We start from the raw sequence: 25,905 nt of genomic DNA, 5'->3' as shown, positions 1-25,905 counted from the left end.
TATTTTTGATGGGTGGGCATTGATGCAAGTGGGAGAAAATACATGCAGTGTTGGGGCTATCCATGAGTAGTCATCTAATTTCTCATAAAATATATGGCCTGGCCTGATTTGGGGTTGGTGCTCTGCCGAGTTGTTATTATGAGGGTTACGCAGGATTCAATCCTTGTGATACCAATGTAGCTTATGGATTGTCAGTGGTGTGTGCAGGTGTGAGCTGTGGTGGTGGGTTGTGTTTGAGGTTTCTTCCCAGTGACTTCTAGTGATTGCTGTGTGGTTATGTTGAGTATTACGTTGGATTGTTATGTGGTTAGTGAGTGAAGGAGTGATCTGTGATGGGATGCATGGCGTAGTCTGTTCGATTGTGATGTGTTTGCCATTTGTTGAACATTGATGCGTAATGTATGCATAGAGTTTGACATTGATAATTGGAAAGGATTTTCCACGTTTGTACAATGCAACATGACATTTTACGTTTGCAAAAGGAGAAGGAACAAGCAGCATGACTTTTGCAAAACAGCGATATACATCTAAGGCCATACGTTTTCTCCCTGGGTTTGTTTGTGGTTTTTGAGATTATGTCATGTTTTTGATAATTTTTTTAGTTTCTCTCTTTATCTTTTTTTCCTCTTTGCCTTGTATGTTTACGCTCACTGCCTTTTAGCATTGGGCTCTCCTGCTGAATTTATTTTCTTTTATAACTTGAACTTCCTTAATGTAAATTTTTCCATTTTTAACCCATCCTCACAAGTCTCCTGCAGCCAGTGTTTAAATTATAGAAAAATAAATAAATATTTGAGCAAATCCTGGAGCCATTAAGTAGATATAAAGAATGAGAGTACTTAAATCTCCACTATGACTCATAGGTAAACAAATTAAAATGTCCTTAGTGGAACTCTGGTTTATCAAGCTTAATGTCTATAAATGCTAATATTATGATAAAACCTCATCAAAAACCTAAGAAAGAAATAGATATAAGACACAGGAATTGCACAGGAACTCACGAAGGGCCTGAAAAAGTTCGACTGCAAAACTCCATCCTGATAAAACTCCACTGATTCCCACCCATGTACAAAGTCATCACGACGAGCACTGGAAGCCAGAAGACCACAAGACTGGAGACAAGATCTGCAAATGGTTGAAAATCAGGAAAAGGTTCATTGTACACGCCCAGGATCTGAATCAGCGTCCCTGTTTATATCAAGAACCCAACAACGCTCCTTCAATTGAAGAAAGAGCTGAAGACACATCTCACCCAAGGTCATCCCTTGTCAACTCACCTTGATGTTATTCTTTGCCTTTAGAAACTGCACTCAACTGCATCCCAGCTGTTGTCCAGAATAGGACTGCAAGTGGTCTGGGAAATTCAGGCACATATGAACCTACGGAAGCGGGTGGAATATATGCTTAGGGAGCAGGCTGCGATTTGGAGAAACCATTAGGATATCAGTGTCCTAACACAGATTTTGGCAATGTTTTCCCCACTCCAGATGTTAACATATGTTATGTCCCGGTAAAGGTGCAATAATGTCATGCAGTATCAGTAGTACCGGGCACAGTATTACCCTACCTTATTTGTGGAGAAGTGTGGCTCACTGGTTCAGGGCCGGACTGGGAACTGAAAGCAGCCCTGGCAAATTTTGGCAGACCAGCCCCCGTCCGGCGCGTAGCGAGCCCGAGCAGCACGCGAGCCCGACCGCTATCTCCCCCCAAGGAAATTTTGGAAAACGACAGATCAAAATGGTGAATTTTACAGCACATTTATCATTACATATTCAATTGTATCAACTTTCAAAGCACAGTAAATAGTAGGTGATGACCTTAAAGAGCACCAGGTTACCCACCCAGTCATATGTACCCATAGACATTCTTTCAGAGAGCACCAAAAATAGACCCAAGAAGTGAATCTGAGAGAAAAAAGTAAAAGTGAGACCAGCCCCCCACATGGTGTGTAGCGAGCAAGCACTCAGGCCAGTAAGCATGGAAATGTCTCACATGAGCCTCCAGCTCCTGGTCACTGAGGCCAGAAACTAAGGAAATAGTCCACATAATTAAGCACCCAGGCCAGAAAGCATGGAAATGTCACACATAACCACCCAGGCTGACAGAAGGCATGGAAATGTCTCAAATGGCATGGCACCCTGGCCGGAAAGCATGAAAAATTAACACAAAGGCCCTGGCCTTGACATGACACATCTTTAAATAGCCTACTTAAGTGGGTGACACAATAAGTGTTGCAGGTCCACTAGCAGCATTTAATGTACAGTCCCTGGGTACATGTAGAACCACATTTCTAGGGACCTACAAGTAAATTAAAATTGCCAATTCGGTGTAAGCCAATTTGACCATGTTTGAAAGGAAAGAGCGCAAGCACTTTAGCACTGGTTAGTGGTGGTAAAGTGCCCTTGGGTACTCGTGGTGGCACTGCCCTTGTTGGTTTCTACCCCTGCATCAGGGCTAATGGAGAAGGCAGAAGCAGAAAATAAACTAAGGAGGGTTTTAAAGGACCCATTAGTGCGTGAAGTGCCCGACACCTGACGACTTTAAAAACTTTTCACTGTAAGAGAGAGGAGGAGGAGGCATAAACAAGGAGCCTCTCCCCTAAAACTCTAGCAAAAGCTTCAGAGGCTACCACTAATATCCTAGGGAGGTTGCAACCCCCTTTATGGACGTCAGCAATGCAGAGCCTCCACACACGAGCTGGAAGGCTGCTTTGTGCAAGGGTTTCCAGCTCACCTTGTCTAGCACTATGATAACAGCTCTTCCCCGGGTGACCATGTGACGGGAGCTAATAGTGTGACACATGCTCACACCGTGTGAGGTAGCAGTTCTAGCTTCCACATCTGATCTTGCCCTTGCTGCCCCTGGGCCCTTAGGAGCAAGTAGGAGGCTGTTGAAGGGCTTGGGCTGGGATCAGAGATCAACTCTGTGATGTCATCAGAGGATTGGTGATGTCATTTGCCTAACACTGCGCCTTCTGTAGAGAACTCTGTGCAGCTAATGTGTTACAGATTGGAATCGATGAAAGGCAGACCCAGCCTTTTCAGCTTTCTGAGGCCAGAAAACACGAATACTATTCAGCTGGATAATCTGTTCCTTAGACATTGAAATAGAAACTTCATAGAACACACAGGGAATGGGTCTTATGAAACAGCAAGTCTCTTTCGAAAACTTCTGTCAGATTGCACACTGGGAACTGCAGCTACCGTCACTGTGGCCCGATTGCATCTTGTAGAAGTGAACCATCCGCTGAACAGTGAACACTGAACAGTGAACACACAAGTGCGCTTTTTAACAGCGCAAACTCCTTTCTTGTGAAATTCGGACTGAAATCCGAACACTTTAAAAAAATGTAAGTCACGAACCAACTGAGCCAGCATCAAGGGAACGCACCGAGGGCTCCTAGAAATGTACACGTTAGCCTAAGCGGCAAGTGCCAGCGGCAACACCAGTGGGCAGTGGAAATCAAAACAAAACGACTCACTCGTGTAAAAAAGAAAGAAAAAAACCACTAGAAAGCCCTGTTGTCTGCTTAAAATATATTTTTCAGCACAAGCCCCAAGTTTGGGCTTGTGATGAAAAATATATTTTAAGCAGACTTGCTGACCCCAACCTTTGCCCCAGTTACAGCCCCCAAAAGTCAAGCAGCACAGCGCCACCAAAGGGAGCACACGACATGTATCCTGCCTGCTGGCTCGGAACATTTCAGCTGGCCTGGCCCTGCTCGGAGTCTGACACACACACGAACAACAGACAACACCTGACCCTGACGAAAAGAAAACCCATTTTTACAGAATCTGACCTGAGCTCATCAGGGTTTGAGGTCAGTGCTGCACTGCTGGGGGCAGCGGGCGGCGCGTGGGAGGAGGAACCAAAGCAGGCAGGCCTGCTCACAAATAAATCCACACTCAGGTTCCAGGGCTCTAGTGTGCTGTGCGCCTGTGCTGCCGGCACAAAACTGGGCCGGGGAATAAACAAAAGTTATAGGCCAAGGCCCAGACTGGGCTTTAATTGAATGTTAACATGCATTTCCCGCCTAGAATCTCTGTTAACAGATCACCATCTGCTTTCATTTCATTTTGTCAACTCCCATTCTGCTTTTTTGCCTATTTTAATGGGCCACCCAAAGAGGAGGAAAAAATACGGTTTTATTGACCCAGTCCGCATCACTAACCCGCACCAACCGTACGTAGCCATTTTAGAATGCTATTTTGTTTGTTGACGTCTGATGGGGATCTGAGACCTATCTTGACATCATTTCCTGGACAGCGCCTTTAAATCTGCTGTTTCCCCAGTGGATGTCTATCATTGTTGTGTCAAAGGAGAGGATGTGGCGTAACAACCAGAGTTGCTGACTTTGGAGCTGGGGAACCGGGTTCGAGCCTCGGCGTCAGCTCAACATCCTGTGATTCTGGGCAAATCACTTCATCTCCCCGTGCATACCAAAAATGAATGTGTTTCTTTGTAATGTGACTGGTGCTCAAGTAAAGAGCTCCAATACATTTGGGTTGCAAAAAAATAACAAGTAACCGACTTCCTGCTCATTCGAAGAATTCCTCTGAAGCAGAAAGATATACGATGCCATTTAGAAGCTGATAGTGTCAACAACACGTGCCAACAAATTTGATGTTATGATACATTTTAGAGGGCCTGGCAAGTGGCAAATCACTTAATCTCCCCATGTAAAGTGCTTTCATACCTTCGAGTCGAGTACGCGCTATATAAAACTGCAATAAAAAATAAAATAAAAATACCGCCGCAGCAATCATACCTACGTACCTCCGAGCTATGCTTTCGTTCAGCTCATGTTCTAATTTATACAACTCTTCCAGTTTAACTGAAAACAGGCATAATACAGTTCTCTTCTCCTCTTGTGCACGGCACCTTGTTCATGATGAAGCCCCGCGGGCCTTCGCTTGAACGCCTGCGCAGGCCCAGATCAGAGCTGTGCACCTGTGTCTGAATGCAATCACACTTTCTGCAGCACAGGAGCTAATGTACAACATTTCCAAGAAAGGCAAGATTAGTCAGTTCGCTCATGAGGTGCAGAAAGCAAAACTTGGAAAGACCTTTTGTTTAATCCCGGCCCGGCCCACAGTGCCATGATGAATCTATCCACCCCCCCCCCCCCCCCTCTTTTCTACACCCTCCAGATGCCTTATAGTCCATGTGTTGTCATCTGCCTGCTGGTGACAGGTAAAAGTAATGCTCATGTGAGCTGGTTACCTGCCAGTGGCAGGGCAGCCCCAGAGACCAGGGCGCAGGGGCACTCTCAGCAAAGCGCATAGAAAAGAGAAAACAGAAATGGGGCGATGCGGCTGTGCAGAAAAAGCCGCCGGCCTCGTCATTTTAGCGCTATGTTTAATAACTCCACACATAACCTGAACAGTATTCTTGATGAAATGTCAACTTAATGTTACAAAGGCAAACAATAAAAACGCGCAGACGCGCACACGATGTGAAATGGTGTCTCCAATCAGCTGCCCCCCATAAATGACAATGGAGCTAATACAAACAATGCACGTTTCGTTCCTGCCCCACTGTGGCCCTCTGGTCTTAAGACTTCAGCTCTGCCCCTCCCGCAGTTGCCTACATGTACTTCGATCCTACGGTTATTTACCCGCGTTGACCCCGCGCTCCTACTGCACCTTCTGGCTTCTGCTGTGGTATTGTGTAATATATTATCTGATTGCAAATGCAAACAATGTGCAAAAATGCAATTGACTCACCTGCGGGCGGCAGACAGTCAGCAGCAGGGACACTGGGACAGGCAGGGGCCAGGGCTAGAAATAATTAAATTATGGGGACGGTGCCAACAGAGGGCCTCTCTCGTCATCTGGCTTAGTTCTCTGGAATGCGGGTCACTCACGCGCACTTTTTATTGAGCGAGCCCTAATGCGCATGTCACCAACAGCCGCGCCCGCCCCACCCCCACCCCCCTAAGGTGGGTGAACTGAAGAAGACTAAGAGACCACACAGACGCTGCGGCGGGCGCCGTGCGGAGACATCTGCGTGCTGCACGTGCGCGCACGACCCACCCCCTAAAATGGCACTCGCACTCCAATGCATTATTTGATTAGCAGCAGAGATTGATTACGTTTTTGCGCGGAGCGAGGAAAGAGTGAGAGTCACGAAGACGCACGCCGGCCGCTGCGCAGCAGAGTACTGTAGTGACGAGTCAGTGACTACTGTACTAGTGACTGTGTACAAAAAAATCGGCCCCAACAACAAAACCGGCCCCCGGCCACAAAACCGGCCCCCACCCCTGGCAGCCTACCGGGGGATTGCCCGGTGCCCGGCATTGCCAGTCCAGGCCTGCACTGGTTAGAGTAGGCAGACCTGGAAGCAGAGGTCAGCCTGGGACCAGGGTTCAATTCCCGGCTCGGCTGGGTCTTGAGTCCATAAATTGTCCATGGACTCGATAATTCTCGCTCCAGTGCATACTCGATTCATGGGTTCACACTCTGCAACTCTGGGCAATAGCTTGCTTAATCTCCACATTGGCCCCTCGCGGCGGGATGCCTGGCTTTCACCTTGTGGATGCCCTGCTGGGTTATCTCACAGGGGAATACCAGGACGGGTTCCCTAAGCAAGCGCTTAGAGACCGGTTGGTGATTTGCGCTATATAAATATCTGCACATTTACATTTACATTTACATTTACATTTACATTTATTTCAAGGCCACATGTCATGAGCGACTACACACGTATGCACAAGATTTGTACCACTCCGTTTGATTTCTCCTCGCTATGTTTACTTTTGCATGCTCATCCATAGGTTACGTTCCCATAATGTGTATAAATGTTCTGTACAAAACGTGCATGCAAACCCCTTTGCATGTAGCAATCGTACGTGTGCTTAGTTTTGCAACTCACATGCACCCTTCAGGTATGCACACTATGGCTTTTCTGGGCGTAACTCAACCTTGAATCAGGAACATTTTTCCCAATTGGGCTTAGATTAATCTATTATTTCTTTAGAAACCCAATGGACAAGCTGCTTAAGTGCGTAAAAAATATGGAAGTGGTAAGACAACGAACCACTGGGAAGTCTGGGTTACTTTTACTGGAACATTTGCACCATAAGCACCGTGCTCTTTCAGAAATCGTTTGTTTTAGTTGGGCAATTATCTTCCTTTTAAGAGTGGTTGTAATTTACAAACTTTAATCTCAGCCACTGTGAGAGCCACATTCCAGTTGATTCATTTTTGATATTGTCAGTGAGGCTCAAATAGAGGGATGGGTGTTCCCAAAAGAGGGCCTTGTGCTTGTTGCGTCTCAGGGTTCAAGGTGCGCTTCACTGAAAAGACCCAACAAGGCTGGAACTGATTTGTGGGTGGCTGTGTTCCTGCCTATGGGGTACCTGCCCTAGCAGTTTCAATGGACGGTTCAATTAGAGAAGGACTAATATTGATTTACATAAGGTCCATCCTTATTGGAAAAGGCATAGTGGGCAAAAAAGATGGAATGGAATGACCCCCAACTAATTAGTAGTGGTCGAAAGTAATTCAAGAATTCCACTCATCCCTTTATTGTTGTTCTATGTGCTAGTAATTTGCTACAAACATTTATATAACAATCCTAAAATCATCAACCTTTGTCTAGGGGTGGCCAGAAATAGTTCCTATTTCACTGGGACATGAACACACCAAGAGGAACAGAAAGTACAGAAAGCTATACAACCATGGTTACTTTCTAAAGTGTCCACTCCTTTCACTTCCCTTATCCATTGAGCAGCAAACAGTAGGGCGATGAGGAATTGAAGGTGGAATATCCTGTGAAGTCACAGACATCAGAGAGTGTGTGATGTCACTTCCAGTACCATTCACATTTTGAAAAATGTTCATCAATGAGTGAAATAGAGTTAAGTGGCAAGAAGAGGTGGATGAATGGAGGAGAGAGCAGACAAAGAGTGAGCTGCAGCATAGTGTTTCTGTGAATATGCATTTTAGGTCTCTAAACATCAGTGAGCCAATGTAACTATAGCTTCTAGTCCTAGAAGTAGTGACTCAGCAACTGAGCCTAAGGACTAGAGGATGCTCATGGGGTGTAGTATGTAGAGGTGTGTTCTGGGGGAAGAGACAATAGGCAGGAGGGCTTTAGTCAGAGTTAATGTGAAGACAAATGATTATGTTCCATTGGTCATACATCTGGGTTCATTTCAGTACTGCAGAAAGCTGTGTCGATTCGAATGATATGAGCTGCGGCATAAACATGTCATTTTGGGTGGCGTGGGAGGCAATAAGCACTCTTTGAACCATGAACTTAGGTAGGAAGCAACTGTAATGCAAGGTGGCCATAAGGACAATATAGATCAGTAGGTGCAGAAAGTAATGTGTAACATGCAAATCCCAGGCTCGGTCCTAGAAGCACTCCATCAGTCTGTGGGAAGGAACGTTGGATGAGAAGGGACCATGTAAGGGGTGAAGATAATTTCAGACTGCGTATCCTGCAAGTGACGTAAGGCGTCATGGGCATTAATGCAACCAAGGGAAATGTCCCTCCCCTGCTTCAGTTGGGTAGTAAAAAAAGGAACCATCATGGGGACGAAGTTGGCTCCTAACACCCCTGGGCCAGGGTGTTGCACTAGTGATATCTATGTCCCTCAGCTCATGGTGCTTGCCCTTCAAAGCCTCTACAGGAATGCCACCAGGATTTGTGAATATTTCACCACAAAGCAAACACCAATACACTTTGGGATGTCGGTGTTTGCCCCACAGTGACTGAAGTTTTTGTGTTTTATTTTTATATGGGGGTGCCCCCAGTCCTCCTCTCCCATCTGCCCATGGGCATTTTACCATGTACAATTGCAGTGCTGTTCATTTAGGTGCTGCGGTGAAGGGGCCAAAATGCCTGTCAGTCAACAAAACATTACACAAAGTCAGCTCACGGTCACCACTGTCAGGAAAATGGGCTGCAAACTATACTTAGGCCAGAGACTGTCCTGAAACAAAAGAATGGCTGAAATCTTTGTGTCTGCCTGCACAACCAAGTTCCCAGATTCCCCCTTTTTAGTGTATCCGGACTACTTGTACCCGATCCCTGTGGTCAACTGTGTTGAAGTAGGAGCTGTCTGGAAAGTGAAAGGACTCCACTTAGGAGGAATGCATAGTGTGACCATGACCCTTTGGCATTACCCCTCCCTTCCAGTTGAAAGATGCCCCCACAAAGGATTGGTTGGAATCATAATTTTTGAACCTTGCATCTCTTGGGCCTTGTGTTAGGGGGGACCGTGCAGCACAAGAAGGAGGTGCACCTTCAGGTAGTCTGCATCCTGTTTGACAAACCACAGATTTTGTGGGTCAACAGACACATCCTACCGAGCCTGAGATCTGCCCTGAAACATTGTGCACGAGGAGTCTTCTTACGAGATCTCCCCAGCAGAAGCCCGTCCCCACTTACGATGTCATGCCAATGACAACTCAACTCATATGTCCCTTTGGTTCTCCCTTCTACGTCGCTGTAGGAAACCTGAGGAAACTCTTGCAAAACGGATCCCTGCTCTGCTTGGCTGGAGATGTATGTTTTGAAGATGGCGCCCCTTCTGACGTTGCCCTGGACCCCAACCTGTTCAACTTGCTTGCCCTGAGTGATGCCCTCTAGACCCAGTATTTTGTACTCATCTTGACTTCAGAAGCAAGCTCCTCTGCTCTAGCTGAGAGGAGACAGTGCATCAGGTCCAGGATTTGAGCTTCTTTGCAGCTTGTGAGGCCTCAGCCCCGTTCCTTGCTTGGGAGAAGAGGGCCACTGGCACCCGCAGAGTGGAGAAGCGTGCCCACACCTTGGAGCCAGGGAAGGGCCAAGCTGACTAATCCTGTATGGGTGGGCATCCCTAGGGGAGAGCCCACCCTGGACCAACAAGGAACTGCAGCTCATGTGAAGGGGACTAAATCTAAAGCTTCTTTTTGAGATATTTAAACAACACGTCCAAGGGAACACCAGAATCAAAGATGGCACCCTGCTTGTGTGCCTGAGCTGCCCCCCGTGGTCACCTACCCCACCTACAGGCCAATAGTGAACACTAGCTCCAAAGGGCATGGGGAGGCTACTATATCCCAAATATGACTGTATTTTACTACCAATCCAGAGTTTAGGGTGCATTCTTAGGTCCGGGTTTGGACAGTGCAGCTGTCAAACAGACCTTATGATAACAATACACATAGAGTGGTCTTTGCATCTGCAGCTTTCACCAATTGGCTTTCTTTGAGTACCCTTTTTCACTTACTGGCTTAAGACTTTGTCAATCATGTCTTGGCTCAGCCCAGTGAAGTATTCATCTATGATCTAATGCTAATGGCTGTTTGGGTGTATCCATCTGTCTCCATTTCATTGCTTGCAATGAACATCATGAACGACAAACTTACAACCACAGCCTTCTCTGTCCTTTCCTGCTGACCTCCTCCATTGCTCTTGCGTTTGTTGGCCAATGCTGCACTCATTTGCATATTAGCAAAAAAATGTTGGCTTTGCCATTGACTGTCACATTGGGTCCTTTGTTGGCTGCCCGTGGTCCACGAAGGGGACCCTCATAAGAGGGCGGCTGCCTTAGTGCCACATGAGGGCACACAAGACAGTTCAGTGTTGGGGGACCCCCTAGGGTCTGCGTGCCGTGTCATTTCCGGGAAGGAGTGGGCGGGGGATGAGGTATAAGTGCCTCTCCCCACCCACCGGGTGGCCTCTTTGTTGCTGCCCTTGACGCCGTTTGGTTGCACCGGGATCCTCGCACTGTCACTCTGTCCCCCACCGGACACGCTGGCAGGCATGACGGTTCGTTTTGCCCTTTTGGTTGCGGTGAGTTTTGTGCTTGTTGGTTGTGGTTCTGCAACTTTGGGGCAAGTTGTCTGGCCTCCCGTCTGGTGTCCGCTGGGAGCAAGGGAGCGGGGTATTGAAGGTGATTCGCAGCCCCGTCGGGTGCAGTCGGCACGATGTGGTCACAGGCTGGTCTTGCGGTGCAGGCATTGGCAGGAAGGGTGTCGGCGGCATTGAGCAAACAAAGGGCTCTCTCTACGGAGGAGGGTAGGAATTCCCTTCATTTAAGTACACTCAGAGTCGCTCTCTCCTGTGGGGAGATAAATAATTTGGTTTTAAAATCGCTTTCTCCTAGTTCGGTTTTGAGCGTCTATAAGCGCAGCCGATAACGGACTGTTTGGTATTATCGGATTAGTAGTATTTAACTGACATCGGGAGGAGGGTACCTCGGCAGTTGTATTGTTGACCGTCCAGGGGCGTGAGTAAGGGGGTGGACTGGCGGTACACCAATTGGAGGGGTTACCCCCTCCCCCAACATTGGTGAGCACCTATTGGCGACGGCCACGGTGTAATTGGCTAATCAGGTGGGCAGGTGGCGGAGGGGCTGCCTGCCCTTGCATCGCCCGTAAGATAACCCACCATGTTGGATAATTTGGTATGCAAATAAACCTGCGGCAATTTTCTCCACAAATAAGGTGTTGTGTGCTTTATTTCCTAATGATATTGCTGTATGTGGGATGGGGAGTGTTGTTGATATTGGCACTATGCACACTTGCCAGCCAAGAGGCAGTGAGCAGAGGAGGTGGTGTTATGGCCAGAGCTGCTGACTGTGGATTTAAGGAACCATGCAGGTTCAAGTCCCGGCGTCGGTTCAGCACCCAGTGATTCTGGGCAAATCGCATAATCTTGCAGTGCCTCAAAAGATGAAAATCTGTCCTTGCCTAATGTAACTGGTGCTCATGTAAAGTACTTCAATGAGCTTGGGCTGAGCTATAAAAAAAATGTAGCAGCGTTATTTTCTTGTAATGCACGTATACATATCTTAAACACACATCCTCTTAAGAATCCTCTTTAGAAAAGAATGGAGGACGATGATTGGTTCGCAACTAACCAGTCAGTGCATCAACATCCGGGAGGATTTCATTTGGGGTGGGTGTAGCCGCGCTTTTTTATGTCTTATTTGCCTTTCACTTTTAAATTTTCCTCTAATTGAAAGTGACATTTCTCCAACATGTGATTTCCCCCCAGGCCTCCTCCCCTCATTAACACTGTGCTCAGAACATGCTCTGTACCTGGTCAGCAGCATTCCTGGCCTGTGCTGTACGTCTTGTGGTCTGGCAACTTTTCATGCAGAGTTAAGAAATTTGGGAAGAGATTTCCAAAGAAAACAAGTCTGGGCACTGTTTAATGCTCTTGTGTAGACTTTATATCCCCCAGAAGAACATAGTGAGGGGCTGCAGAACCAAACCCTCCTGAGCTGTCAGACAAGTTTGCTGACCCAAGACTGCTGCGCAATTTCCTCTTCCGGTTTCATAGATTACTGGTAGGTAATTTAGTGGTTTCTGCAGAGTTAGCATAAGACCTGCATGTGTCTTCTTAGATGGCCATGTGGGACACCTGGTTACTGGATAGGTAAACCACAATGTTCCTAGCCAGCCTACACCTATCACGCGCAGGGGCGTTACACCTACCACGTGCACGGGCGTTACACCTACCACGTGCAGGGGCGTATCCTGGTCACTAAGTGTGGGGGAGGGGGAGTGAGCTTCAGATTTTACAACAATCAGGCTGTAATATAAGGTTTAAATACATTATAGGACGAGCAGGGTGCATGAGAAGGGCCTGAGGGCCAGTGGAAAGGGAGAGGTATGCGGATTGGCAGGAAAATTAAGAGAGAAAACAATATTTTGTAAAAAATAACCAATATTTTTTAGGATTTTCAAAAGACAGAGGGAGAGTGTGTGCGTTTTTGTCCCTCTGTTTGTAAAAATCTCTAGTGTAATCTGACAGACACCTCTCCATGCCCGGCTGAAAGCACCTGTACCCAACTATTTATCTGAAAATTCGTTTATTAGGGAGCTGTAACACCCCAAACACCCACCTGAAGCTACCCCCCTGACCAGGTGTAGTTGTTCACCAAACATACAGTAACATGAACAGTTGTTATGTTGTATTTCTACTGTGTATATTTTTATGGCCTGTTTGTGTGTTATGCAAGCCCTACTATTTCCCCCAAAAATGTCCTGCACTGTTTTTTTTTGTTTTTTAGTATTATATAGCGCAAACTCAACTTCAAGGTATCAGAGCGTTTACATGAGCACAAGTTGCGTTACAGACAGACCCATTCATTTTGTTAGGTACGGGGAGATTAAGGGGCCGATTCTGATCTCGGTCGGAAGGGCACCGAATCGGGTTCGGCCGCAGCGGATCCGATTCCGATGCTTCTTTTCCGACCGATCCGTACACGGGTCCGGACGACGAAGTACGATGCGAAGATGCGCGAATTCTCCGACCGACTCATTCCCGGCTCCGACCCGGTCCGTCCGACACGGTCGCACGCAAACCGATGCGCGCAATGGAGACGATTCTCGACCAAACGAGTACGATGCTCGAATCGGATAGCTCGACCGAGTCAGAGCGTCCGGCTCGCAAAAGCTCCCGGAGTCGGACTTCGGGGGTCCGCGTCGACCCCCCGACACCCGCAGCTGTACGACTCGCACACAGGGGGAGACCCATGGGTCTCCCCCACACAGGCATGTAAGGCGCGGATGGCACAGACGCGTACCCACTGTAGGGGGCGCACTTGTTCAAGGCGTACCCATTCAGTCAATGTAAGAGCATGTACACATCATACAACTGGCTCCCATTGACTTCTATGGGAGTCCAACCGAACTGAGTCCGACAGCATACGTGCGCATCGTACTCACTCGGTCGGACTGTAGGGGTCCGGATCGGTCAGAAAACACTCCGGATCCGACTCGATCGGAGTGCTTTCCGACCGAGATTGGAATCGGCACCTAAGTGATTTACCCAGAATCACAGGATGTTGAGCGTCCCTGCTGAGACTCGAACCCGGTTCCCCAGCTTCGAGGTCAACCACTCTATCCGTTAGTACACCTCCACTCTCAAGGCTTCCACGCCTTTTGTACGAGTGCCAGATGACATCGCAAATGGCATTTTTATGCAGCCTCTTCTATGCTTCCCAGGAGTATTTTTGCGACGGAAAGGAGGCACAGATAGAGCACATGTGGTAGGGTTGGTGGAATTCTGCCCCATTAATATGGATTAATATGGAATATGGATTCTGGCTCAGCTACCAGGACCACCAGCAAGACAAAGAATCCAGTTTATGGTGCTATGATTGGGGGTCTTCAGGCGACTAGCCCTTCATAGTTAAATACAGAAGTTTCACATTAAATCTCAACTAATCGGATGTGTTTATAAGGTAGATTCTTGGCAGAAACTGCAATATACAGTATATACTTGTGAGGTGGTTATTTGTGACACGTAGCACTGATGAATGGAGCCCCCTGGACATCTTAGAATTGATCGGTTTGTTACCATATCTGGGACATTGGAAACGCCATCTTTGCGGAAGCACAAGCTAATGTCTCTGTTATCTGGTAATGGCTCAAGTGTTGAGAGGCTTTGGTAATACAAATCTGAATACAATTATTAAAATAAATAAAAGCAAAATAAATAAAGTCAATGCCAAATATTTAGTGAGTTGCACATAAATCATTCCTTAATTCTCTAGAACTGAAAAATGTGCCCAATCACTTGTGTTGTGATTAGAAAAGGCATGACTCACTGATTTAATGTATTGATGAGTAGGCAGGTCACAGACAGTAGCAGGCTACTTAACGCTAAACTCCTTCAAGTATTTCCACAATGACATGTGAAGAATTTAAAATGTAAATGTTCAAAAGCACCAAAATTAAAAAAAATGAAACGCAAAAAAACCCTCACAGTGGGTCGGCCTCAAAACTTCTAATAGCCCTCAAGTAGTGGCATATTGACTAGTGAAAAAGGCACGTAAGGTGACCTGTAGGAACTTCAACTTGTTTTAAACTTGACCAGGTGATGGCACCTAGGTATGAAAGTAGTTTCAGTTTACAAAAGATTTGAAAACAGTTACATTGGTACATTCTCGCGAATCTCAGTCCAGACCCGACCTTGCACTTTGGTCTGGACTGTTCCTATTGCAGGAGGGCCGAGACTGAGTTGCATATGGCAGTTCTCGGTCTAAAATGATGACATGATATACTAGAATGCAGCCCTGAACTGTCGCAAATAGCTGAGATTAATTCAACCATTCCACCCATCATCTTTTGTATATCGCCATTGACCCCCAAAGTGCAAGGAGTATGCCGACGTGGGTCCCGTTCTCAGAGTGCGACTCGACTGAAGCTTTATCTCACTGATGAGACCTAAGTTGGCCGAAACCAGGAGTTTTTTGTGTTCCCATCCAGAGGTGACCTAGACTGGCAGATTTGGATGGACTGTTTCTATTCGAGTAAGAAGAAGGCTGATTTCCATATGGCAGCTGAAATGGTGTTGTGGTTAAAAAAACTATGGACTGGAATGCGGCCCGAGCGATTGCGAGTGGCAAAGATTGATTCAAGCTTTTCAAACAACCCTTCGTTGTAAATAGTAGAAGAATATAAAACCTAGTACAGATCCTTCAGCGTTAACTTTGTCCAGTTGCCAGGAAGTGACCAGAGTCTCAGAGGTACCCAGAGGAAATCCCCCCCAAAAAATTTGTGAAAATCATAATCACTCTGTTAACTATGAAACTTCTTCTGCACCAAAGATTACAATGCTAGGCAACTCAGTCTGAGCATTTTAACAATTGTGTTCAACTCACAAAAGCTGTCTCCCTGAAATCTATCAACGGGAGTAATGTATCGGTAAGCTATGGCAAACAGTGAACACTTGGGAAGCATTTCCGCAACCCCAGATGACTTTTTTTCTGCTCTCTACTGATCAAGGGCAAAACCTAGAAACACATGTCTAGAGATAACAGCACTACCTGCACCAACTTTGGTGAAAATCTACAGCAACTTTGAAGTAAGCGTACTGCATTTACCAGAATGCAATGGGGTGAACTGTGCTGGGATGAGAGGCAGTGTAATCCCCCCGGGCTATGGCAAACAGGACTGTCATCAACTTCCATTACATTTAACCACACTCATCACACTCCAGGCCACATTGTGCCCCACAAATGAAATCTGGTCCACTAACTGTGAAGGAGGCAGTGTAAAAAGAGGTAATATATGTGTCGGGCTAATGTAAATTCAAGCACTCATTTTCATCCTCTCGGTTAGTCTTTTCTAAATGGATTATCTAAAATGATAACAATGGTTGTATTTGCTAGCTATCTATAATATTAATATTGGTATTGTTGTTATTATGTGCACGGTCACCCTAATGCATCATGGTCCTTGCTAGAACTGTCAGGAAATCATAAAACAGAGCTGCGGAAACAAAATGGAAGATAAAATAAAGAGAAAGATTTTTTACGTCTTCTTAAAACCTAGAAGTTAGAGGTCAGATGAATGTCCAATGGAAGGGTGTACCAATGGTTGGGTCCCATGGTCCCCAGTTATCTGCCTCTGTATTCCTCCATGGTCTAACAGGCACATTGAGGAGTGCGGAGCGCAGGGATGGTACCAATGAAAATGGAAGAGTGGGCCTTTTCAGCTAGGAGAGCACTTCAAAGCTGAAAGTCTGGGTCAAGGGAGAGAGTTGAGCTCTGGGTGACCTCACACTACTGGCTTTTCGTTCAAAGAAGACAAGTTCAAAGATACCTCTTGGCATGTAATCAAGGTCGGCCGATGTCGGTTTACAAGTTTACTCTCACAAACACCCTTGTGTAAAAGAGTGTGCAACGCCTCTTCCTGGAGAGGGCTATCTTTATGTGATGTGTAAAGTTGTGCTTTATTATTTAAGTCAGATGAGTCAGAAGGAAAACCCCATTCTTCCAGCAGTGACATCCACGCTGAATGATGCAGCCCCTGAGCTCCACCCTCAACTTTGTTTCTGTGTTCAACAAATACGTGTAGCTGGAGGGCGGCCAACGACAACGCTTGGGAACGAATGGGGAAAGTGAGTCAAAGCAGGCGAGGGTAGTATGGCTTGTGTCTAATGGTCCTTCCCCCGTGAAGTTGACGAGCCCTGCCAACATTTTCAGCAACTTGCAGCTGAGTCCACAGGTCATGGGAGTGGTCATTTCTCCAGGATTGAGAAAGCAGCAAACTTCTGGAGCCCCTGCCAGTAAAAGCATGACTCAGTGACATATTTCATGAGAGTGAGGTAGAGTGAGATGAATGAATGCATATGCTGTTAAGCGGTGATGGTAGTAGGACGTGCAAAGTTCTCACCCTTTTAATCTACGTCTGTTTCAATGGGACGTCTACTCAAAAGAAAAAAGTTCTTACTTAATCTCACCTCATTAGCAATCACCAACAGTAGGGTTTCTGAAATCTTTCTTTGTTTTTGCTGGTGTCTGGCTGGGTTAGTAAACCTCTTATGACATCATTCACTAGATGGTCCATTTAAGGTGACGTAACTGAGACAGAGAGTGATTGGAGTGACAGACGATCTGAGGAAGATCGTATGGCACTCATTAGCCAATGAGACTGTAGACAGGATGGTAATAAACATCTTCCAAATTATAAGTGGTGGAGAAGTGTAGCTCACTGGTTAGAGGAGGCATACCCTGAAGCAGAGATCAGGCCCGGGACCTGGGTTCGATTCCCGACGCGGCAGGGTCCAGAACCCAATTGTCCACGGACTCGATAATTCTCGTTTCGGTACCCACTCTAAGCACGAGTTCACACTATGCAGCTCTGGGCAACAAGCCTGCTTAATCTCCACAACGGCCCCCCGCAGCGGGATGCCTGGCTTTCACCTTGGGGATGCCCAGTACGGGTTATCTTACAGGGAAAAACCAGGACGGGTTCCCAATGCAAGCGCCAAGATGCCCGTAGGGTGATAGTTGCGCTCTATAAGTACTCCAATCAATCAATCAATCAATCATAAGTGGACAGTCTGAGAACTGTAAGAGAGGACCCATTCACATGTCATTCTAAATGTACTCCAGAGGCAACATTACTAGTGGTGGGCCAAAAAACAAGAAATTTCAAAATCTAGACCAATTTTGCTTGCAGAATAAATTTGCCACTTTTTTCACCGATTATGTCCACAGGGTGGAATTTCATGAATTTGCAGTGTCCACAGAATTTTCGCCCTTCCCACCTCCACCGCACAAACTATCAAGTCACCACAGACCACCCAGAACTAGAGAAATGTGTGCTTATTTTGTGGCTGCGGAAACATGCGGAAACGAAAATGGCACCTTTCACAGAACTAAAATATACCAGAACTGACCATTCTCAAGTTTTTCAGTTTTAAGAATCTAAGTTGGCAGGGTATGACCAGACGTGGGTCACTTGCTCACTTTGCCACTGGATTCAAGCTAGCCTGGCTGAGGACAGCTGATTAGCCAGAAACCGGTCCCAGGATGCTTGTTTCTGGTCCAGGGAAGACATGGCTTGGCAGTTCGGGCTGGACTGTTCCCATGAGGCACAGGGTCAGACTGAGTTGCATATGGCCATGTCTGAACTGGGGTAGCGGAGTGAGCTAAAGAATGATGATGGCTTAAACCCAGATCAGTTGACTGGGGGTGAGTGCTTGCAATGTTCAACACTCCGTCCATCATCCCCTTTGTTTGTGCTTTATTATTTAAGCCAGATGTGTCAGAAGGAAAACCCCATTCTTCCAGGAGTGACATCCACACTGAATGATGCAGCCCCTGAGCTCCACCCTCAACTTTGTTTCTGTGTTCAACAAATACGTGTAGCTGGAGGGCGGCCAACGACAACGCTTGGGAACCAATGGGGAAAGTGAGTCAAAGCAGGAGAGGGTAGTATGGCTTGTGTCTAATGGTCCTTCCCCCGTGAAGTTGACGCGCCATGCCAAAATATTCAGCAACTTGCAGCTGAGTCCACAGGTCATGGGAGTGGTCATTTCTCCAGGATTGAGAAAGCAGCAAACTTCTGGAGCCCCTGCCAGTAAAAGCATGACTCAGTGACATATTTCATGAGAGTGAGGTAGAGTGAGATGAATGAATGCATATGCTGTTAAGCGGTGATGGTTGTAGGACGTGCAGAGTTCTCACCCTTTTAATCTACGTCTGTTTCAATGGGACGTCTAGTCAAAAGAAAAAAGTTCTTACTTAATCTCACTTCATTAGCAATCACCAACAGTAGGGTTTCTGAAATCTTTCTTTGTTTTTGCTGGTGTCTGGCTGGGTTAGTAAACCTCTTATGACATCATTCACTAGATGGTCCATTTAAGGTGACGTAACTGAGACAGAGAGGTATTGGAGTGACAGACGATCTGAGGAAGATCGTATGGCACTCATTAGCCAATAAGACCGTAGACAGGATGGTAATAAACATCTTCCAAATTATAAGTGGACAGTCTGAGAACTGTAAGAGAGGACTCAATCACATGTCATTCTAAATGTACTCCAGAGGCAACATTACTAGTGGTGGGCCGGAAAACAAGAAATCTCAAAATCTAGACCAATTTTGCTCACAGAATAAATTTGCCACTTTTTTCACCGATTATGTCCACAGGGTGGAATTTCATGGATTTTCAGTGTCCACAGAATTTTCGCCCTTCCCACCTCCACCGCACAAACTATCAAGTCACCACAGCCCACCCAGAACTAGAGAAATTTGTGCTTATTTTGTGGCTGCGGAAACATGCGGAAAAGAAAATGGCACCTTTCACAGAACTAAAATCAACCAAAACTGACCATTCTCAAGTTTTTCAGTTTAAAGAATCTTCTGGATTCTGAAAAGAATTGGATTGTTTTAGGGCTCACTTTCCATTCACTGATCTGCAAAATAAAAAATAAAAATCCTCACTGTGGCAATCCTCAGGGATAAGTGTCGTACCAACAAGGGGGTCTTGTGGTATCTTTTGATGTAAGCATTAGCGAGGAACTCTTAAACCCTTGTGACGCAACATAGGACATTTCAAGAAATCTGCAGCATCTAATCTTTGGGCACAGTTTGAGTGTTCAAAATTATTTGCAAATTAATGGCCAGATATGAGAGAAGTTGCTTTACTTTTCATGATCAAGGAAGACACTCTCCTAATGATATGCCATGCAACTCTGGAAATCTTGGGTCTTTCTGCGATTCTTCGGCATAGCATGGGGAGGATCTGTACATTAGGCAAAATGTTCTTTTCTTGAATATTAATTTGTTGCGTCTAGTTAGGACTGGTCTGCTGCAGGGTCTAGTTGGATATGGCTTGTCTAGAGTGATGGATGCTTGAGAAATAAAGGCTAATTCAGAGGGCGACATCAATGGTAAACATGTTCAAACCATTGCAATCTCAAATGGTTGTACCACTTTTTTTTTAATTACCTCAAACATTCCTATACCTTTAGTGGAACCTTGTCCGTCTCCTGCCGCAAATGACAGAATACCGGCCATCTATCCATGGTCCTCCGCCGTCACTGATGGAATTACCTCTCTGAAAGACTGTCATTGGAAGTGTAACAGACCTTCAGCTAAAGATAAATTTAGCATCCCAATTTGCTGGGCAATACCAACAGTATATCAAGCAAAATATATGGCCACTCACAAAATACCTCCTCTTTTTGGTACAATGTTTCTAGTGCCTAGATTTGACGGAAGTTCCACTATTTTATATGGGCACTAGTGGATTTTCACCTGAATAATTCTCCCTTCCCAAAGTGACCCCCCCCCCCCTCCACCATCGAGAAGACACATTTTATAGACCCTTTTATTTAAGTTGTCTTAAACATATTCTGAAACCTCTTGTTTCCCAGAAATGTAAAGATGCCTTACTGTATTTACAGCGGTTAGGCAGCCTGAATGTTACTCACAGGGTATGTTGCTTTTTCAAAATGTCAGAAATAGGAACTCAATGGATGGCTGAGGAGTGTCACCCTGTTAGCTACTGAATTTGTTGTCGTAAATTCGTGGAGGTGTGATCTCCCTATGATAATGCACTTCATTGAATTTTATTGTATGCATTTTATAGAGATCTGATTTTCTTGGATGTAATAGCAGTAGCAAGTTTATTTATTACCTAAATGTATTGTTTTAAGATGCGACGTATTGCATTTTATTGTTTTTTGTTTTTTCATGATTTTACATGCAAAATCAAATAAAGATATTTGATTGATTGACTGATTAAGAAGACAACAGTTTTTTTCTTTTCATGAAGCTGAAATGGAGAACTCGAAGTTCAATTGAAAATTCCAGCAGAAAAACTCTAAATCAAGCATCATTTCCCCTCAATTAGTTTGGAGACACTTAAGCCATACAGGAGAAACAGAACACACTCAGTATGCCTATACCATCGCTCCCTTAAACGTACCCCTAAGCTCGATGGCAATTTCATACAGACAAGCCTAAAGATAGGAGCAGTGTATAATTGGGTCAGGGGTTTTCCGGTGCTCAGCAATAGCATGTAATTGTCAAGACCAGCACTTACTCATAACAATCCACCACATGGTTGCGCTGTCTGTCTATTTCTGTATGGAGGACATTAGTTTAATTTAAGAAGTGTGGCTCAATGGTTAGAGCGGCAGACCCTGATGCAGAGGTCTGGCCCGGGACCAGGGTTCAATTCCGGCCTCGGCGGCTCTTGGATTCAATTTCCCCGGAGCTGATAATTCTCGCCTCGGTGCCTATTCTAATCATGGGTCCCACTGTGCAACTCTGGGCAATAGCTTGCTTAATCTCCACAACGGCCCCCACAGCGCTAGGATGCCTGGCTTCACCTTGGGGGTGCCCAGGAGTGGACATCTCACAGGAAAACCAGGAAGGGTTCCACAGCGGTATGAATACAGCGCTACGAGACCCCTGGGTAGAAGTGCGCTATATAAGTACAAATACATTTACATACATACATACATTACATTACATTTACATTTACATACATACAAATGCACATTATTTCAATACATTAATTTATTGCTTTATTATTTTTGAGAAAAACAAAAAACAGTACAACCAAAATAGAACTTCAAGGCAGCATATTGCAATAATGTTGAACAACAGTGGCATACATCGGGACATCTGTGCCCACTTCGCATAATGCAATAGTAAGTTATAAAGAAAAAGTCTCAATCTCCATCTATTGTAGAACCTGACAGCCAAGTGCCCCAGATGTTGTGATGTTTGAAGTCTCATCATCTCCATTTTTAGATTTCTTTCTCTACCCTACAGCAGTAGTCAATTCCTCATGACCAATGGAATATCCGGGTAGGGTCCGGGGCTCTCCAGCATCTGGCTATGTTCCTTTTGGCTACCATAAATGTGATTCTGGCTAGCGATCTTTGGTATCTAGTAATAGCGCAGCCCTCCATTATCTCCAGTAGGACCACTCTCGGGTCCAGCTGTTCCGTAGTCTGTATGAGGCGTGCAAGTGGATTGTGAATTGCAATCCAGTAAGTGGTTATGACTGGGCATGTCACTATGAATTGGAAAAAGAACCCAACTGGATCCTCACAGTGCCAGCAGCTCGGCTACTCAGCTTGCCCCATTTTACACAACCAACCCAGGCTGTAGTATGTGCGTTGGAAGTTATTGAACTCTATTAGGGTAAGCGTAGCCAAGATAGTCAATAGCCGAGAGGCCATCTTAGATTCCCGCCAATCGTCGTCATCCAGTTCCTCAACATTGTCTTTCCACCTCCCGTGTAGTGTGGGTAGGTGTCAAGGGAGCCGAGCTTGAGGGATCTGTACAAGCAGTTGCAGTCAGTGGTGCAACCTGATGTGGCCTCCTGAGCAACACCCTGGGCCTAGCACATGCTTATTTGCAAATTAAGCACTGCATAGGAGCACACATTCTTGGATCACCGGTATTCACCAGGAGATAGAGGGAAGATTTTGAAGAATCCATTCCTAGGCAGCCCTATATTTCTTTCTCAAATGCATTGTTTTCCTCTGTAGCAGGCAGATGGACAGTGCCTCAACCACTCCTCTTCCAGATGCAGACACTGAGCTGGTTTTCCTCAGTTTCTTTCACACACATTTTCAGGGGGGATATGCCTGGGATACAGGGCTGGCAATTTATGTTTCTCTGGGGGGTAATTTCACTGCCATAACAAAACCTAATTTACATGCTTGTCAGGGCAGCTGCCAAACCTCCCTCATGGAAGCTCTCATGAGAGAACATGGCGTCCAATGAGAGGATTTGAGGGGGTGTGATCAAATTAAGGCAGTCCTCCCATAAATATGGCTGCGTAGCATTTTTAGAACAAATTTCAACTAAACACATTGCCTGACTTTATCTCGGGCTCAAGCTCTGGTGCAAATTGCAAACCTGTTAAATACTGATTGTTTCTGATTTAGTATTTACCGTATAAAGAAGACACTGTGTAAACTACATTTGATTTAGGGCAAATTCCCATTTGCTTTAGAATCAGGACTAGGGCCCTGGTTGTATTCAGGGTCTTGGCTGTTTGTTGCCGGAAGACACTGCCGGAAGACACTGGGCTTTCCGGTGTGCATGGCATGTAGGCCCTGTAGATCCTGTTTGCAAGCATCATTGGTTGCATATGTCACAGCAGACAGTTAAGGCGTGGACAGATGGGAGGACAGTCCAGCTGCAATCAAGCACAGGCAAAGCCTCTGCCTCTCAGGGATACACAAGTTTGGTGGCACAAGCTGTATACAAGGGTTGGCACCATTATCTACCTGATTTACAAAGAATCATTTGCCTCAGCTTGGCTGTGCGAAGGGGTTAAAACTCTAAGTGCCTCCTCTCCTGCAAACTCCTCAGAGTTGGACCCAGAGCAAAGAGAGAAAGGTGGGAAGAAGGAGGAAGAGATGGAGAGGAAAACAGTGACAAAGGAAAGCAGGGGTGGAAGAAACAGATTAGAGTGAGTTAAAGAGACAGAAAGTGTAGGATGGTGGAGACTAGAGTGAGTTAAAGAGACAGAAAGTGTAGGATGGTGGAGATTAGAGTGAGTTAAAAAGACAGAAAGTGTAGGATGGTGGAGACTAGAGTGAGTTAAAGAGACAGAAAGTGTAGGATGGTGGAGATTAGAGTGAGTTAAAGAGACAGAAAGTGTAAGATAGTGGAGACTAGAGTGAGTTAAAGAGACAGAAAGTGTAGGATGGTGGAGATTAGAGTGTGTTAAAGAGACAGAAAGTGTAGGATGGTGGAGACTAGAGTGAGTTAAAGAGACAGCAAGAGTAGGATGGTGGAGATTAGAGTGAGTTAAAGAGACAGAAAGTGTAGGATGGTGGAGACTAGAGTGAGTTAAAAAGACAGAAAGTGTAGGATGGTGGAGATTAGAGTGAGTTAAAGAGACAGAAAGTGTAGGATGGTGGAGACTAGAGTGAGTTAAAGAGACAGAAAGTGTAGGATGGTGGAGACTAGAGTGAGTTAAAGAGACAGCAAGTGTAGGATGGTGGAGACTAGAGTGAGTTAAAGAGACAGAAAGTGTAGGATGGTGGAGATTAGAGTGAGTTAAAGAGACAGAAAGTGTAGGATGGTGGAGACTAGAGTGAGTTAAAGAGACAGAAAGTGTAGGATGGTGGAGATTAGAGTGAGTTAAAGAGACAGAAAGTGTAAAATGGTGGAGACTAGAGTGAGTTAAAGAGACAGAAAGTGTAGGATGGTGGAGATTAGAGTGAGTTAAAGAGACAGAAAGTGTAGGATGGTGGAGACTAGAGTGAGTTAAAGAGACAGCAAGAGTAGGATGGTGGAGATTAGAGAGAGTTAAAGAGACAGAAAGTGTAGGATGGTGGAGATTAGAGTGAGTTAAAGAGACAGAAAGTGTAGGATGGTGGAGACTAGAGTGAGTTAAAGAGACAGCAAGAGTAGGATGGTGGAGATTAGAAAGAGTTAAAGAGACAGAAAGTGTAGGATGGTGGAAGAAAGAGGCATGAGGTTGAATCAAGATGAAACATCCTTGGTGTGTCACAACCCCGCCACCGAGCAGAGGCGGATTTTATGTAAAACTTTCAGCCCCTGCACTTATTTATTTATTTATAAATTCAAGCCTGCAAGCAGCGGCAGCCACTCAGAAAGAATGGCCACAGCTTTGCACAGTCGAGGCCCCTTCATCTCTGGATGTCGTGGTTCAGATCACCGACGCCAGGATTGACACCAGTGATGTTTGCGTTCAGATATCGAGTGCACCATGTCAAGATGACGCTTGTGGAGGGTGTTGCCTCCTACCACGACACAAGGCATCATAACAACTCAGCACCTACGGACACATTTGACATCACACTCTCAAGCTAAGTGGACTTCGTGGTCCCTGTATCCGAACCAGGCCACTTTTGCTGAGATCTCACCTCGTAGGGACTTCAAGACGATTTGCAGGGCAGTGTGGCAAGCTGTCCTTGCCTCCACCAGAACCCCATGGCTGTCCTGGCCTGTGGAGGTGAAGAAGACTGGCACAGCCATCATCTTTGAAAACTATGGAGAGGGCCCTGGAGCTGTAGCGCCGAGAGGCCCCACGTCATGCGTGATATCTCAGTAGAGTAGTCAAGGCTTATTCTTCAAGATGCCAGGAGTTAGACACTCAGAAACAGCAGGGCACAGTAAATATCACACCAGTGTGCAGTCAGTCCAAGACCTTCAAATGAGGATGGGAGATCATTAACATCTGTTTAATTCAGGACACTTAGTGCATTTATTTAGTAAATGAATTTTGGGAAGAAAACGTGTCTGCAAAAATGGTGTCCTGGAGCTGAAAAAAGTAGACAATGTTAACTTACTTTGACCTCCATCATAAATAGCCAGTTCTTAAGATGTTTCCTAAACATAAGCAGATGAATGTGGCTTTTCATTCTAAAGTTAGTGAGTGCCAAGTTCTGGCCACCTGGTAGGCGTAGGATTTTCCATCTTGAACAAGATTTTATTTTTACATCTGGCTTACAGTCACCTTTAGCAGTCTCACTAGCATTGTGTTTTGCAAAAACAAATGATAATATAATATATATCTCGATAAAATACGCAGAGAGACTTTCAGATGGTCCTCTTCAGCCAGTGGATTGTTCAAGTGTCAATCACATTTTGCTTCTGCCCACCACAGCCTACTGCATAGGGTGATGGCCAGCCCATTCAGCCTTTGGCTGTCTTACTG

This window comes from Triturus cristatus, chromosome 12, assembly GCF_964204655.1.
Source record: "Triturus cristatus chromosome 12, aTriCri1.1, whole genome shotgun sequence".
In the NCBI taxonomy this organism is placed as follows: domain Eukaryota; kingdom Metazoa; phylum Chordata; class Amphibia; order Caudata; family Salamandridae; genus Triturus; species Triturus cristatus.
The sequence above is the reverse complement of the archived record's forward strand: the minus strand, read 5'-3'. Positions refer to the sequence as shown.